General features: G+C 41.6%; 1 protein-coding gene across 3 annotated transcripts in view; it reads right to left on the bottom strand.

The window, feature by feature from the left end:
- Nucleotides 1-7,642, bottom strand: part of ASAP1 (ArfGAP with SH3 domain, ankyrin repeat and PH domain 1) — a 398,854-nt gene extending 391,212 nt beyond the window's left edge. For all 3 annotated transcript variants that reach the window (XM_043507341.1, XM_043507340.1, XM_043507342.1), the window contains exon 1: nt 7,482-7,642. The gene's annotated coding sequence lies outside the window, so the exon portion shown is untranslated. The remainder of the gene's footprint in view (nt 1-7,481) is intronic.
- Between the last annotated feature and the right edge of the window lie 5,583 nt (nt 7,643-13,225).

Genomic DNA, 13,225 nt, shown 5'->3' with positions numbered 1-13,225 from the left:
ACGTTTCTTTGTGAATCTAGCCCTAAGTGATTTGTCCAAGGTCACACAGGAAGACTGTGGCAGAGCAGGGAACTGGTCTCTCAATTTCCAGACTATTGTCCTAACCCCTGGATCATCCTTCCTCTCCAGCCAGATGCGACTGTAATTTCCTGTCTGCTCTGCATAGATGTTAAAGAACTCAGAATGAGGCATTTTGTAAGAGTATTTCTCATTGTGCAAGTGTTGGGCTGATTGGTCACTTTTGGTGATATCTTAGATCTGTGGCAAGATTCCTAACTCCCAATGGAAGTAAATAGGATTTAGGCACCCAGCTGCCATTTGTGACTTTTCAAATCCCTCCCCTATAGGTTGTGAAGCACTCTGGAATCTTTCAGTAAGAAAGACAGCCTATTAACAAAACCCACAGTGCCCACACCTACAGAGGAAGTGGCCTTTCTTTCCATGTCTCCCAGATGGGGTCAGAGTGCTGGAGAGAACAATCTAGGTCTGTATTTTTGGCTCTTTTGAAATGTCCGTAGCTGCTCCCACTGCCACTTTCCGTGGACCTTCATGTCTTTATGCCACAGCAGAGTGAGGGCTATACAGTTTATTGCACTGAATGCAGCAGTGATGGTTGCCTGCCTTGTGGACAGGTGGCATATGTGCACGAAACAGTGCAAGAAACTCATGGCCCTCAGAGACAGGCTCTTGAGACCAGAGTGGCTGCACTGGAGGAGCTAAGGAGATAGAAGTACATAGATGAGACTTTCAGGGGCACAGTAGAGCGATCTCACCCCCAGTCTGACAGCCTCTGCTGTTGAGGAGGATGAAAATCTCAAGAAAGGAGAACATCAAACTGGAGCAGAAGGAAATAATTCCATAGTTGGGACCCTCCTTCCATATGGTGTCATGGTATCCTTTTGCACTGAGGATACCCCAGTTATTAGTAAGAGACAGGTAATAGTAATGCGGGATTTGATTATTAGAAATATAGATAGCTGAATGCATCCGATGAAGTGAGCTGTAGCTCATGAAAGCTTATGCTCAAATAAATTTGTTAGTCTCTAAGGTGCCACAAGTCCTCCTATTCTTTTTGTGGATACAGACTAACATGGCTGCTACTCTGAAACCATAGATAGCTGTGTTTGTGATAACCAGGAGAACCACATGGTGAATTGCCTGTGGACCTTTTGGGACATCTATATAGATTTATGTGCAATGCTAGGGAGAAGCTGGTGGTCATGGTGCATGTAGGTTCCAATGACATAGGGAAGGATAGGAGAGAGGTCCTGGGGGCCAAATTTAGGCTGTTAGGTAAAAGATTAAAGGCCAGGACCTCCATGGTAGCATTCTCTGAAATTCTTCCAGTTCCATGTGCAGGCTCAGGTAGATAGGCAGAACTGCAGGGACTCAATGTGTGGATGAGACGATGGTGGTTGGAGGAGGTATTTATATTGACTAGGATGTCAGGAACCTTTTGGGAAAGGAAGCACCTAAAGTGAAACAGAACCCGATTATTGGTATGTAAAATTTAAAAAGTCCTTGAGGACTTTCCCTAAGGGCTGAGGGAAAGCCAACTGGTGTGGAGAAACACACAGTTTGGACAATCACATTAGGTAGGGGAGGATTTATTGAAGGATATATTTTATCTACTCCACTAACCATGTATTTACATGTAAGTGTGTAATTAAATCCCCTAGTCTTCAGTGAGAGTTAAATGCTTCAGTACTTAAAAGATCTTGACTAGGATGCTTTTTTGAACCGGAGCCGATATTTTGTAGTATGGTACATCTGAGGATCATCACTCCTTTGTACACATTTGCTACAATGGAATCCACAGTACGTGTATGGCTCAGTAAGTGTCCTGCTCTATATGACTTTAAAAAAACCCAGCTAATATATTTACATACTTAACCTCTCAGAAAAAGGAGTTCTGGATAGAAACTAGCTCCCACATGGTGTGGCTGAAAAACCAAAGAGCTTAATTGTTATGATAGCACTGGATTCAGAAACAAAACACAGATGGCAGAAAGAGCCTGCCCAAATTTCCAAACATATCACTTGTCCCTGCACTAAAGCACTGTTTATTTAAACTCTGCTGTCATGCATGCAGTAGATCATCAGACTTAACTTTCAATTTCCCTTGCATTAGTCAGTTTAAATTAGACTCTGAGGGTATTTGTACACTGCAATTAAACACCCAGGGCTGGCCTGCGTCAGCTGACTTGGGCTCACAGGGCTCAGGCTGTGGGGCTGTTTAATTGCAGTGGAGGTATTCAGGCACATACTGGAGCCCAGGCCCTGGGACCTTCCCTCCTTGAGGGGTTCCAGAACCCAGGCTCCAGCCTAAGCCTCAATGTCTATAACCACAATTAAACAGCTCTGCAGCTTGAGCCCGAATCAGCTAACATGGGCCAGTCACGGTAGATATAATTGCAGGGTAGATATATCCTAAGGGTCAAATTCTGCTCTTAGTTACAAGGGTGAGTCTCCCATTAAAGTAAGTGGAAATTGCTTCTATGGAGCAGAAAGCAAAATTTGGCCCTTATGCCCAAAAATTAAAAAAAAAAGGTGGTGCTATCATTTGTGAGTGCAAAATATGTGTGCAAGAGCACAAGCAGATAACCGCGCATACAAAGTATACAGCTGCATGTGTCACTGCTTATTTGCACATATAGGCCCTGATCCAGAAAAGTGCTCAGTCATGTACTTGACTTTAAGCAAGAGAATGGGACTGCTCATATGCTTAAAGTTAAGCATGTGCTTAAGTGCTTTGCTGGATTGGGGCCATTATGACTTTTTTTTTACATGCACAATTTAGGAATCAACATTTGCTCGTTTCATTTTAATACACTGTATCTATAGCAATTAAAAAAAGCTTACTTAAGTCATTTAGGGCTGAATTGTACAAGCATTACTCTTTTAGGTACACATTTTATCACACATATAGTCCCATTAATTTAAAGGTGGCTATTTCTGTGTGTAAGCGCTCATTAATGGAAGGGTTGTGTGATCTAACTTGTGAGGGCCCGATCCCAAGCTTGCTGAAATCAGTGGGAGTCTCTTTGTTGACTTGATGGGCTTTACATCAGGCTCTTACTGAGCAATCAGCATAATAAAGAATCTAGATGCTTTAGATAAAGATAATTCAGTGATGTACCACACCGTCACTAATTGGCTCCACGGCCCATGCTCCAGAACCCCTTCCAATGCATCTAAACAGAAGAATAGTGGCAATAGGAGATAAATGATCAGAAATAAAATGATTCTGATAGGATAATTTTTTTTTAAAATTGACTTCCGGTTGTCTGGAGTCCACCCAATTTCTTCCTTCACCAAGTATTACTATCATTATGAATCATCATTATGACCTATCATTATAGTAATGTGCTGGGCCCTCAATGCGAGGTCAGGGCCCCATTTTGCTAAATACGTTTCAAAAATATAGTAAAAAGACAGGCCTTGCACCAGTAAAATTGCAATCAAGATAATGACAAGATGCAACAGGTGGATGATACAAGCCAACAGAGTGTGTGGGGGGGAAGTAGTTAACAGTAAAATATGCATCTTTTGCCCAATAAGCAGCAGTCTCAGCTCACCACCTGCCAAGTGGAGATGGGCCATAAGTAGCACATAATATCCAAGCAATATCAACACCCTTAAATATAGGGGGAATTCTGGTCCAGACTGGAATTTTCCATCTTAGACCCAAACCTATAATGGGGTCAAGGAGAAATCCCAAATTTGAAGAGGCCTGAACTCTGAGAAAGTTCTGCTTTGTATCTGACTCCAGCTTCAAACTCCTTAATTCAGGCCCCAGCTTTACATCCAAGTCAGTGCAACTGCCTGTTGCTATAATAGGGGGTCCTGTCTCCTCTCTCCATGTCATCCCTATGTCATTCATTCCACGTAGCAACATGGCTGCAGGAGCCTCTGTAAGCCCAGGAGAGCAGCAAGTGCTATTCCACAGATCAGTTAACGAAAAGGCTCTTTGCTTTCCAATCATGCCACCTCCATAGTGCTCCTGATCTTCACTAGTCTACAAAACCAAAGCACTGAGTCCACTCCTGATTCTTAGATAGCTGGCATCACAGTGAGATGATCTGCCTAGTAACAAAGCATTGCTTTCTGGTTAGACATATTAAATGTAGCGCAGCAGGGATATGATATAAGAAAAAGAAAACAGTGACTCAGAGAATATTAGTTGATCAAATTCTGTTTATGATAACAGTAATTGGGATCATTAGTAACAGATGGAGGCTGACTGTCGATATATCGAAAGTCATTTGATCTTGTTGAGTGCCAGGTAAATAAATATTCAAATTTTAATTTGTTTTATCTACAGAACAAGAACCATAAAAAAAGAGGATGCCCTCTGCAATGGTCCTGGCACAAAGCCTGCATGTATAGTGCAGTGGGCACATCTGTTGCTATGGGCTGACTGTGAAGTATCTTAGCTTGTGCAGATTAATTCACACTATGCTTTGGAATGTCGGCGATGTGATACATGTGGTATGAGGGAAGCATATATTGTTACAGGCTCAGATCTTCAAAGTTGACTACAGGAGTTAGGTGCCAACTCCAAAATTCAATGAGAGCTGGACATCTAATGCCCTTGGGCACATTTGAAAATCCCTAGTCATAGTATCTGCAACACCAAAAACTTAGACTGAATGGTGGCTAAGAGAAAAATCTTCTATCCCAGGGAAATGCTGAAGAAGTCCTCAAAGGCAGTGAAACGGATTTGGTTCTGCTGTGCTTATGGGGCCTTGACTGCAGTAAAACCATGCAGAAGGGCTTCAACCCCTCTGCACACTGTGCAGCATTGCTCTGCAGTAGCACCCTGTGAGGTGCTGTGGAAAGAGAACTGGGGGCTGTCTGAACTGTGGAAGGGGTGGATGTTTTGCCAATGGATCCTCAATTCCATGAATCCACAGGCCAAAACATATCTTTAGTGGCCACATAGTGGGCTGCAGTAGTGTTCCATGCCTTCCACATCTGGATTGGGGTGGTGGTGGGAGGGAGAATTTCTTCCATCCCAATACCTCCAGAAGTCCCATGCTCAAAAACCACCTACTTAGGCTTTATCCATGAGACTAACCTTTGGCTCCGAGTGTGGAAGTTTAGTATAGTACAGTAAGCAGAATGTTTGCTACGTGTGTGCAGCTGTTGCACATGGTACTATATGCTGCTTTGATAGAATTATTTCCCAGAGACTCAGCTGCACGGCTCAAGGCCCCAGCTTCCTTGTCAGGCATTTCCAGTCTCTATAGCCCTGTGTCTCCTAGGAAAATGGACACCAGTTCTGGCCCAGCTCCTTCCATTTGTTACCAGGGTGCCTGTTCTCTTCCCCATTCAGAAGGAAAGTTTCTGTGTGACAGGTTTTTGACAGGTCCATTTTGTCTTAGGTGTGGGATATAAATGAATGCCTGGATCCGATGCTCTTTCCTCAATCCCACTTGCATGTACATTCCAAAATTATCAATACGATTTCAGCAGAACAACATGCTGTTAATGATTGGGAGGAAGAAGAAATGAGCTCCAGACCTTAAGTGCTAATTGAACAATTACTACTTTTTAGAGGACTGGTCTGGCAACAAAATACTTGTCTTACTAGTTGTGAGGGGGATCATGAAAACAACTAGAGTACTCAAGTTAAAACTGTGTTCACTCATGCTAGACATTTGTTCAACTTCCCTTACCAGTACTACATGACTACCAGCTGTGTCGTTAGTAATACAGGAGTGGACACATTTATTTTTGGGAACGTAAGCTAAAAAGATGATCACTTCTTTTTCTCAGAGAATATCACATGGGAGATCTACCCAGATAAATCCCATTAGCAATAATGATATTTTAACTGCTCACACAATACACTTCTAATAACAATAGCTAGGGTATATAATATGTAGCCCTTTTCAAGCATTAACTAACTGATTCTCCCAACACCAGTGGGAAGTATATAGGTCTCATACCCACCTTACAGGAGGGGAAGTAAGGGCTTGTTTCTGCCATTCAGCCACTATCTCCCATTAGGGATGTTTTAGAGTAGCAGCCGTGTTAGTCTGTATTTGCAAAAAGAAAAGGAGTACTTGTGGCACCTTAGAGACTAACAAATTTATTAGAGCATAAGCTTTCGTGAGCTACAGCTCACTTCATCGGATGCATTTGGTGGAAAAAAAAGCCACCAAATGCATCCGATGAAGTGAGCTGTAGCTCACGAAAGCTTATGCTCTAATAAATTTGTTAGTCTCTAAGGTGCCACAAGTACTCCTTTTCTTATTAGGGATGTTGTTTCCCATAGAGCAAAAGGCGGGGTGCAGTCACTGCTAATCTCCTCTGCAGCCAGTCAGATTTGTTGGCTGGGGTGTAGGAGGGAGATGGGGTCATGGCTCTCTCTCCCACTCTCTCCTATTGGGATGGTTAGTGCCACTCAGTATTAGCCTAGTGTGCATCAGAGGAAGGACTGAGGTTGTGGATATCCCCTTCATGAGGGTACAAGATGGTACGTTTCCTTACAAATTCCCAATCCCACTGTCCTAAACTGGGGACAGACATAATCTAGCCCTGAGAGGTTAAGCATCTTGCCTGATGCCACAGAAGTACTCATTTGAGAGCCATGATTAGAAGGCAAGGGGTCCATGCTGTAAGTCCTGTGCCCAGATCACTAGAGTACTCTTCTCTCCTTAAAGTGTAACCCTGCCAGGTTGTATTTTGTGTCTGGTGTTGATTTAAGATAGTCATCACATACAGTATGTGTAATCACTGTCAGAGCCAAGTACACTGTGATTAGAGTCATCTCCCTGTGTTGATAAATGGAAGTGTTCCAGCAATGTTGTATGTAAATTGCTGACACACACTCTATGATATTTCTGCCCCTCTGAATTTTTTTATGTATTCTATTTGGGTTTTGTCTTTCCACAATACCAGTTGCTAGCTCACCTGTCCCCCCGGCCACCTTTAGTAAAAAAAAAAAAAATCCAGCTCTGCTCCTTGTTTATTTTCATATCCCTGTCCTGTGCTCCAGTAGCAGATTCTGTTTATGCACAAAGCAAATGGAGTTCAATGCATGTAAAAAAGTGAAGCTCATGTACAAAATACATTATGCAATTTTTTCTCTCCCTAAGCTGCTTAAACATTGTGGAAACAACACATTCCAGTAACTTTTTGGAAACAAAGCCCTGTGATTGAGAGAATGCACAGCAAGCAGTTTACACATGCAGACCCTATGTTTTCTCAGAACTGGTTCTTTTGTTAGATTATGGTCAAACGGAATCCTTTAGAATTGATGTATCATTAGAGGTACACATCACTCATCCTAGCCTCCTGATTATTTCTTGTAGCTAAATGCAGAAATCAACTAATTTAATTTTCTTGAGAGTCACCATTCTCAGAAATGCAACCAGAGTGACTTGCCTAAGATGATGCTATTTATATCTTCTGCCTGAGTAAAATGAAGCACAATTTTAAAATTTGTAAGGGTAAGTGGATCTGATACTTACATGGACATGCTCCTTTTCTGTTGTGAAGCTCTTAACATTTCTGTGTGTAACAGGATTTACAAAATCCATCTGTTTGAAAAACCAGCATCTCCAAGTGCATTCAGATTTGTAAGTCACAGCAGGTGCATAAACTGTGGCTGACTCATTCAGCATACAGATTGACTATAATACTGCTCCGTGTTTCCTGGTACTGACACAGAGCACATTTTTGCTTCTCAGAACATTCTGAAAAGCCGATTCCAATTTGCCAAGTTAGATAATTCAGAATTTGAAATAGTTGAATCAGTGGATTCTGTAGGGAAACTTTCAAAGTAGGAGTGTAGCTAAAAGTGATATACAATATTCCTTGGCATTTCTAGAGCCCCATCCAGGAGATGATCTCTGAGTGCTTTATAGATACTAATGAATTAAAGTGACAGCATTCCAGATTGCTAGGTGATTTCACTATTCCTATTGCATAGTGGGAAATGGAGACACAGAAAGGTTAAGTGACTGGCCTATAGTTTGACTGTCTATGATGCAGAAAGTTTTCTGTAGCTTGCTGGAGCGTGCACACACCGCTAATCTCCCTGAAGGCATCAGGTACAACATACTCCACCAGACCCCCATGCAGCCATGACTCTGCCTTCTCTCCACCCCGTTTGGGGGCCTAGATAGCCCTGGGGATGTAATTGGGGAGCAGTAACTGCAATTTTGCTTAGCCTTTATTTGGGGTCCTTGTAGGGTAGAGGGAGAGGCACCTTTCTTCCCTCATCTGCTAGGGGAAGCTGAGATTTAAGCCCTCAGTAATTCAGGGCATGAGATGAGAGAACCCCTCTGCCAGATATCCAGCTTTGCATAAGTAGTTAGGGACACTGACTTTTTCATCTTCCTAGGAAGGCTGGTCGAAAAATAAATGTTACTTAAGGCACAGCAATGGTAAGATTTGCTGATTTTCTAAAACGACTGTTCTCCCACCTCACCCCTATTTTTCCATGGCATTTTTTCAATTCATTTATTTTTGTTTTCAATTTTGAAAAAAAAAATCCTACTGTGTTAGGACTACATTGACCAATCAAAATTGGCAATAGATCCCTGCTATCCCAAAACAAAAGCAAGAAATGATAAACAGAAGAAAAAACAAATAAAAGATGGAAAAAGGATTGTAGAAAAATGGAAATTTTTGAGAAAAATCCAAGTATTTTTGGCAAAATTCCAATTTAAACATAAGCAAAGGCCACATTTTGTCAAAACAGTTGTTTAAATGAACATTTTTGATTCTATGAAGTGTTATGCAGTGGTCTCACCACACACAGGATCCTGGATTAGATCGACCAGGAGTTGATCAGTGTGTGGCAAATGTTATGATTCTGGATTTATTACCCAATCTACTTTGGGCCAGATCCTGATCCTGTTGAAGTCATTACCACAGACAAGATGTGGTTCTTCATAAACGCCACTTAGAGTTCCCTTTATTAACACCCTCTTCCTGTGTGCTAACCACACTCAATATCTCCTTACAAATCTTCCCTCAAGTCACACTTTTCATCAGGCACCAATAACTACTAGTCTCTGCCTGTTTGTGTTAGATATTTATCTGGCCTTTCTGACAATAGCATCAGTGACTGTGACATATACAAAGAGAATTCCACAGCGAACACTGCTGTTTGCCTCCCCATATTCATCAGCATTGCTTACTGTGTTTTTGAGGTTTTCTTCCACTATTGTGGGAAGATTTTTGCAAAAGGGTGAGTCATGGGCCGCATACTTGAAAATGATCATGCTTGCAAGCACACCCTTCTCTCTTCCTCGTGGTGGGTCTAAAGGCAAGAGGAAACTTTGATTGGGAATTCTTTATCTCTTGTTCTTGAGGGATCAGCCAACAGAACTATCTGGATGAGTCATGGTTGGAGAGGCTGACTCAGATATAACAAGTCCTTAAAGATGAAGAACTGGTCCTTGAGTTGCCACCTGAAGTGAATTGGAAGCCAGTGGAGGGTATGAAATACTTGATATTTTTTCTGGATGCTGTGTTCTGCACCAGGCTGAATTTCTGTGTTGTCTTCACCTTCAGCCCCAGATGAAATGAGTTGCAGTAGTACAGTCTGGAGGCAATGAAACCATGTAACAGTGTGACAAGATGCCCATGCAAGAGGAAGTTGTGCAGTTTCCTGTTAAGCTGAGATGGAAGAAATCACTTCTTAAAACTGCTGCTACCTGGGGATGCGAGTTTAGAGATAATGAGCTCAGTAAGACCTCAAGACTTCATCCTAATTGATGACAATTAGGTGGAGGGCAGATGCCTTTGACTGGGGAAGTGAGCACCACTTTTGTTTTTCCTTTTCCAACAGCATCACTTAAAGGTTTTGTCTGGGTTCAGTTGGAGCCAGTGGCTCTTCTTCTGGGTGTTGGCCTCTTACAGGCTCGGTGCTACCTTAAGGAATTCTTTCATTATGTGTTTTGAGATGAAATATAAAGCTTGGTGCATGACAATATATTCTCTGTAAAAATAAATTAAAAAATAAACCAGATTTAAAACAAACAAAACCCTCAACCCCCTATCAGGCTGTATATAATACAAATCACATGATCTTTTACTGTTGAAACCTTCCTTCATTCTCTCCTCTCCTCTATTCAGCCTAAATTAGCTCTTCAGAGAAGGTACCTTGCCTTATTATGTCTGTAATATGCTGTCAAGGCTGATTCCCTACTCTGGCACTTCAAGTGCAGAAGTGGCGCCCGCAAAGATTTTAAAAATTAATACTTGCCACTCCATGCCTGTATTAAACTCCCAAGGTTACAACTTTTCTCTGACCTTGGTTTGGTAAACGCTGCCACCACCCAGATGCAAAACCCCTTTTTGAACCAGAAAGGTGCACTTGGGAATTCTTTCCAGTGGGGTACCCTCAAGCCCTTTCAGCCCCCTCCCCCCCCAGGGAAGAGCTGAGAAAGAAAAACAAAGGAAATCAGCTGTTGCCACCAGCTAATGAAACAACATATGCACAAACCTCTGAGGACATCAAAAATCCAATCCAGTTCTTAAAAAAGGTAAATTTTATTAAAACAAAAAGAAAGAAAATACATCTGGAATTTAGGCTTTTGCTAGGTTTTAAAAGAGCAATTCCAAAAATTAAGCACCCAAAATAGCTTTCTTGAGGGTTCAACTTAAAGGTTACAAGCAAAACAAAAACATCTGGGGTTAGCCCAGAGGAGTCCACAAGTCACTAAGAAATAAAAGAAATAACCCTAAGTGCATCTTCTTAGACATTCCCTGATTACTTAGATATTTGGGGTTTCAGATAAGTAGGGTTGAGATATGATTTGATGCTTTTTCATAAAGCTTTTTACAGCATAACTGCAGCCCTGTCCTGCTCTGTCCCCTCTCTCTGGAGAAGAGCAACAGACACAAAGGGAAAGTTTTTCCCCCATTTTAAAAAGTTCTAGACTTCCCATTGGCTCTTTTGGTCAGGTGCCCACTCCCTTTTCTTTACTTGGGGGACTTTTTAACCCTTTACAGGTAAAGTAAGAAGAAAACAGCCACCAAGAGGGACTTTATAGCTAACTGGCTGACTGGGTGTTCATAAAAGGGAGCTTACCCCCCCCCCCCCCGCTCCCTTCATTTATCACATATGCCATGCACACCTATGATACTGCTGTAACCAATAAATAATAATCAAGGCCCTGATTACCATAACGAGCTTGACCTAAATTATGTGGCAAGGCACCTGGATTCTGTGGTACTCCTATGCAGCAGAGTAGAACATCTGTAGTCACTTCATATCCTTTAAAACGGTGCAGGTTTTGTTGAATTAAATATGAAAGAGAATGCAATCAGTACAGTATTTCTTGTTTTATTTAAATAATGGTTATTTTAGGCTGCCCAAAATGTTTCACTTTTCATTTTCAATGTGCTGTAAAAATTTTGTATTGAAACCACATAACTGCATTGCAGAAACTGTAATGAGGGAAGCTGGAGATTTTGGTAGCAGGATAAGGGATAACTGAGGCTTTTGGTAGCTGGGAAGATGTGAGAAGCAGTTTGGGTTTGTGGGAGCTACGCATTATCATGATGTTTCCATTGGTCCATCATAGATATAGTTAATAATGTTGACATTTACAATGGCATCATTAGAGTTCAGAATCAAGATATCAAGGCAAGTAATCTGATAGCTCTGGATTGGTTCACGTTTGAAACGTTTTTTCTCAACCGCATATGCTAGAAATTTAATTCCTTTAAAAATTAAAGTTTAGGTTATGAAGCCCAGTCTCTGAGAAGGGAGGATTCTGTGGTATAGCCCATGGCCACGTAACTGCAGAATACCCAGGGTACTTATAACAGTAATGCACACAGCGTATTTAGTATTTTGCCCCCAGGCACAACCTGGACTTTTTTATGAGAGTGGAATTAAGAGATTGGACTGAGGTAGAAAGTTGAGATCTGGATCTAAAGTGCCCTCAAAGGTGGTGGTGATGAGGGGGGCAGGGGTGCTCATTTGATTCTCCTCTTGCTCATACTGGTTTTACATCAGTGTAACTCTAATGACTTCACTGGAGTTTCTTCCTGATTTACACCTGTGTGAGTACCAGGACAATTAGGTCTCAAATTTTCATTCACCACAGTGAGTCTCTGATAATCATGTACTGCAGTAGTCAGGCAAGAAAGCTGACTCTTAACAGCTGTCAAGGACACACTGGGCACTGCATAACCTTGTAGAACTCTGCCTTACATTCTCCCGCCCGGTTTATTTTGGACTTCACTGTTGCCAGGACGAATTGCACTGGAGTTATACAATTTCTAAATCAAATGTAAAACTGTAGAATAAATTTCAATCCCAGCATTGTGCTTATCAGAAGCACCACCTGCTGTTAGATGTGGTTTCTGAACGACACCCTTTTGGCTTAATGTGTATTCAGATGAGATTGAGTTATTTTCTCTTGTTATATCCCACTATGAAAAAGTGTGCTTGAGGAAGAGAATGATGGAACATGTTCCTTCAAAGGTGTATGTCATGTTCCTGCACTCCAAAGTGCCAAGTCTATCCTGATTGCACTTTACACAGAAAGAACTGAGAAATAGGCTTCTTACCCGCTGACCATTTCATCCAGTTTTCCAAACTCTTCTTGTGTTGTCCCTGCTCTCAAATGTGTCCCTTTAGGTTTTTTTTGTAAAGTGGTGAAAGTGGCCAATGCTTCTCATGCATGTTGTTCTGATTAAGGCACAAACAGCTTGGATTTGATTCTTTTTATTTAAAGATTATGCCCCGATCCTCAAAAGTATTTAGATTTCTAACTCCTATTGAAATCAACAGGAGGTAGTCATCTTGCAAACATAACCTCAGTTGACAATTTTAAGCTTTTCTTTACGACTGCAAGGAATAGGAATTTTCTTTCTTTTGTGGCATGAGATGGATTATTCAGCATATTCCCCAGCTGCAGAACATACAGAGCCCTGGTTATTGCTGTGGGAGGAGGAGGAAAGGAGGGTTATGAAAGCAGGGGAAGCAACAGCCATGTTGGGAATTGGGGAGAAGTTGATTCAAAACATAAAAGTTTTGATTTCAGTTCAGGCCTTATTCATTCCTGAGCTGAGCTGCTCGTCCCTTCCTCTGGCACTCTTCTGCATGAAGGACAAAGTACCATGCAGACCTTTCCATTTTCTTTCACAATTTTCCATTGATTCTGCTACAGAGTAGGAAGGAATTCCAAGCATTGTGTCATTCATTATGCCCATATTATCTATGTATGGGAAAAAAAGATCTCATTTC

This window comes from Dermochelys coriacea, chromosome 2, assembly GCF_009764565.3.
Source record: "Dermochelys coriacea isolate rDerCor1 chromosome 2, rDerCor1.pri.v4, whole genome shotgun sequence".
Taxonomy (NCBI): domain Eukaryota; kingdom Metazoa; phylum Chordata; order Testudines; family Dermochelyidae; genus Dermochelys; species Dermochelys coriacea.
This window is presented reverse-complemented; position numbering and strand designations above follow the sequence as displayed.